The sequence below is a fragment of the Talpa occidentalis genome, unplaced genomic scaffold, assembly GCF_014898055.3.
Source record: "Talpa occidentalis isolate TD23 unplaced genomic scaffold, MPIMG_talOcc4v2.1 talOcc4.10, whole genome shotgun sequence".
Lineage (NCBI taxonomy): Eukaryota > Metazoa > Chordata > Mammalia > Eulipotyphla > Talpidae > Talpa > Talpa occidentalis.
Window position 1 is genome coordinate 1,040,320 of NW_023600993.1, and position 4,881 is coordinate 1,045,200.

Genomic DNA, 4,881 nt, shown 5'->3' on the forward strand with positions numbered 1-4,881 from the left:
GGGGGTGCTGTCGGAACCCCTTCAGGCACGTCAGAGGCCAGTGGTCCTTCGGCAGCCTCGCAGGTGGAGTGTCACCGTCACCCATTGCAAGAGGAGAAACAGACGGGAGGGCTTCTCTGGGGGACCCGCAGGGCTGCAGGCACCACTAGGGATGGTGCTTGGAGCTGCCCGCCGCCGCGGGGTCGGTCGCAGAGCCATCGCAGCGTCGAGGCCAAAATGAGCTCCCGGCTTGGCCAGCGTCAGCTGACTCCAGCCGGCACCAACACGCCCTCTGGCTGATGACCAGCCACGAAGGCTGAGCAGATGAAAGAGTGGGGCGGACACAGCCCTTGGGTGGCGTTTCAGAGCAGCATCTCCTTAAGGAACTGGACAGTGGCTAAATGCTCAGGGTGTTGTTTCCGCCACTCCCCGCCGGCCTTGCTGGCGGCATTTTGTGTTGAGTCCCGGCATTGTCCTGGGGGGTTCTCCCCTCACCGACAGGGACACGCGCAGGAGTCTCTCCTGGAGTGCCGCTCCCTGACAGGCGTCTGGGTCGGACCGATTACGGCGGGCAATCACCAGTGAGAGCCCTTCAGGCATCTGGGCTGTGAGGAGAGGGGTGGCCACGGCTGCAGGCCCAAGGCTGCGGTCCCCTTGTTCTGGGCTCTTATTTTTGGTCCGCTGAATAGCAGCTGCTGCATATGGTCGATGTTGAGTTTTCTGCTAAAGATCCACTTACTGGCACAAATAGTAAATGTTTGTGTGTGCTATTTTGATACGTCTCCTGTGAGGCTCCTTTTCCACGTTTAAATATGGATCACATATGGTGGCTTGAAATAACTCTTTGTATGTAAAGCATATGTCCAAGGAGTGAACCAAGGAGACATCTCGTCTGTGGCCCGTCACGGCCCATATGCCTCTGAGAGCCGGCGTGAGTGGACGGTGAGGTCACTGCACCGCAGGGAGCAGGCCCGGGCGGCGTGGCAGGCAGACGTGGATAGTGTGTAGTAAGCGGTAGTGCTCACTCTAATTAACGGAGCGGCTGTATAGACGTCGTAAGGTGAAATCTGTCATTTTAACAGTGCACTGAATTCATGTATATTTGAATTGGTAACAACTAGAACATTCAGAAACATGAGCGCCCTTCTGAATCCACATTTAATTTTATGAAAAATAGATGATTTCTAATAGATTCTAGACACCAGGTCAGTAGCTGCTTAAATGTGGATTCTCCACCCAGGCAACTTAAGTCTGGGAGGATCAATATGACTTGCAGACAGACGTCTATGACCGGGAGGCAAGGAGCTGTCTGGTCGTGAACTTGGCTCGCAGGCCGGAGATCAGGAGCCGGGGCCAGCTGAGCTCGCGGTAACCAGCTGTGGCCTGGGCCGGGAGTCTTCTCCCGCAGGCCCTTCCCCTGTCAGGTCAGCAGGGCCTGTGCACTCATTTGTGCTCCGCTCGAAATCCATAGATTGAAGCCCCGATGCGATGGCGTTTGGAGATGCAGACTTTGGAAGGTAATTAGGTGTAGAGGAGGTCATGAGGGTGACCCCCCGGTAATGAGATGGGACAGAGAGAAGAGCGTCCCCTGTGCTCTTGGAGGACTTGCTGAGAGGGGGGCCGCCCATGCTGGCTGTGAGTGCGCACTGGGCCTAGGCCCGCTGGGCTCTGGGCTGGACAGGTGAAGTGCTGTGGCTGTGCACAGAGGAGCATGCACAAGGAGCGTGCATGGAGCATGCACATGGAGCGTGCGTGGAGCGTGCACTAGGAGCATGTGCACAAGGAGCGTTCGTGGAGGGTATGGCTCCAGTCCCCAGGAGCACCTCTCTGTCTGGTAGGATAGTGGCTTTCCCACCACTCTGAAAAGCTGGAAGATTCTGAAAACCATGAATTATGCTCTATTTCAGTGTTTGGTTTTACTACGTTTCTTTTTTTTTTTTTATTTTTCACATACAGAGTTTGTAGTTGAAAATCACGTGTAGTTTATGTGATAACGCTGAGCAAAATTGAATATTTAATTAAAGAGAACCCTTTATTCCCCGAGTATTAGGGGGTTTACTTGTAATTCGGTTATAAAAAGCCTACTGAATCTCACAGCAGCCCTACAAAGTGAGAACATCTTAATACTACTCTATCTTGTGTTGAAAATCATGAAGCGATCCTGGGGAAGGTTATATCTTCGACGCTGACAAAATTTGCAAGCTGAGTAGATCTTTCAAACAAGTTGGTACATTTAAAATAAAGGTTCTTTGGGCCTCCCTGGTGGTGCAAGGGGTTAAGCACTGCACTATGACGCAATCCGCAGCTGCTGCAGCATGAGTTTGATCCCCAGGCAGGGAGCTACCCACATGGCGCAGCAGACCTCTCCTGTCTCCCCGCTGCTCCCCTCAGCGGTGGATCTCGGTGGATCCGCCTGTTCTGCTCCCCACTCTGTCTCTGGTGAATCCTCTCACCCCCGCATCTCTGGCCTGTATCCCAGCTCTTGTCTGCATAAATAAATAAATGTTTAAAAAAATAAATAGAAGGTTCTTTACTACAGCACATATTTGAAAAAAGACTTACTAAACAGAGTATCCTCAACATAGTAAAAAGTCCGCATGTGAATATCTCCTCTGTGCCGTGACATGACAGGCAACTACTGGCCTTATAATGGATGCATCGTGCATGCTAAGGCCACGTCACAACTTATGGGGACTTGTAACTGAGCATTTATGTTCTCGTCATAACCTGCCGGATCATCTTGGTGAAATCTTAGTACAGTCTTTGAAACTTCACATTCCTCAGCCTCTTTTCTGACAGCTGAATACTGTTCCATCTGTGACTACACCACTTCGTTTTCACAAATTCCAGCTCCTGGACATTTAGAGTTCTGCTGGCTTTCACCATACTGGGAAAGCTCTCCTTAGCATCCTATGCACACATTTGCGGGAGCAGCATTTCCCTGGGACCCATTCCTAGATGGACCTTTGCTGGATCCAGTCGCATGCAGTGATGGGGAAGTCACCAGAGAGCAGCGGAGGTCGTGTGCCGTGGTCCTCAGCCGTGCAGCCTGCAGAGTGAGGGCTCCTGCACCAGCGGTCCCTGCGCAGTCACACGAATCCCAAGTCCCCGTCATCTTCATGGAAAGCTCTGTCTCTGTGGGGGTGGCGGGCAGTTCAATGTGAGATTCTCCCGCTATCCCCCTTCTCCGCTCCCTGCCGCGCCGGCCTGCATCCCGAGAGCCGGGGAGGACGTGTCTGCTCTGGCCCTCGACCTCTCTTGAATTTCTGTTCATGCCTTGGCCTGCGGCGCCAGCCCATCCCGCCTCCTGTCAGCAAGTCTCCACCCCTGGCCTAAGCGTGAGGCTTCTCCTGACCTGTCACCGCCTCGCTCTCTAGCCCGATCCCGGGACGGCGGGGTGAGCCGGCCCTCTCTCCAACGCAGGCTGCGACTCACCACCCTCGGGTCAAGGACTCTCTGACAGGCCTTGCTGTTCCGCTGTCACGCGAGTGTCCTGGTGCTCAGCAGAGGCCTGAGAGGCTGGCACCTCCCTGGACGTGGCACGACTGCTCCGGGCTCTCCCCGCGCCTCACGGGAAGGCGGGAGGAAGAGCCTGTGGCCGCGCACCCCTCCTTCAACCTGAGTCTCCTGCCGCTGCCAGAGTCCTCAGAGTCCTCCTTCCATGGGCAGCAAGAACGTGACCATGTCGTCCGCTTCCCTGTTCTGTAGCGGGTGGTTTAAGTTCTTGGCTCACTCTTACAACTTCTCTTAATACTTTCAAAACTCGTATTTGGAATTCTGAAGAAAACTGCACTCTCTCGGCCGAGCTCAAACCTTGTAAATCACATGGCCTTCAAAACCTCCTAGCAGGGGCCTCCCCGGTGGTGCAGCGGTTGAGCGCTGTGTTGTGAAGCTGCCCGCAGCCTCTGCAGCGCCGGTTCAATCCCCGGCTGCCAGGAGAGGGTCCCACATGGCGCGCAGACCTCTCCTGCCGCCCGCTGCTCCCCTCAGCAGTGTACCTCGGTCCTTCTGCCTGCTCTGCTCCCTGCTCTGGCTCTGGTGAATCCTCTCACCCTCCCGCGCTTCTGACTGTACCCAGTGCTTGCATAAATAAATAAATAAATAAATAAATAAATAAATCTTTTTTTTTTTTTTTAAAGAATGTTTTTAAAAGAAAAGAAAGAGAATGTTTAAAAAAATAAATAAATAAAACCTAGCAGGACTCTCGGTAGCGCAGTGTCTGTTTTGAAATGCCGTATATTATATCATTTTCAGAAAACAAAGATACATAGTGATCTGGCACGTAAAAGCATTTGCACGGCGGTGGCCTGGTTAGAGTGGGAGGTGGGCATTGCAATGACAAAAGATAGAACAGTCCAATTTGGTATTTATTAAAAGTTGTTTTATTAGTCGAATCACAGTCATCACAGAATAATTTCCGAGTCTGTCTGGAGAGGGGGCATCAGTGGGGAAAGGCAGTGTGAGGGTCTACAGGACATTTTCACTCTTGGACTTGGTGGTTAGATTATCTTTTTCCATTTCTGAAAGGAATAAGGACGGCACCCACGCTGATATGATCAGATCGGGAGTAGTAAGGAGAGGCACGTTTCTCTGGGCCTCGGGAATATTCTGTAAACTGCACTGTCGACGCGGAGGAGAATCATTTTGCCGTCCCTAGAAATTTCCTGTTTATAAGAAGTTGTTGATTCCTCTTCCTAAATGAGGGTGTTCATTGCTAGACGACTCATCTGAGCCCACGCCCCGTAGCTACCGTGTCAGAATAAATCGATCGTGATCCAGTACCCACTAATGAGCTGGACATGTGGAGACGTCGCCCAGCACCCCCTCGGCTTGTCACCGCCAATCCACGCGGTCAGCCGCTGGCGAGCGGGAAGCGGCCGCCGTCTTTACAACCCCGGGATG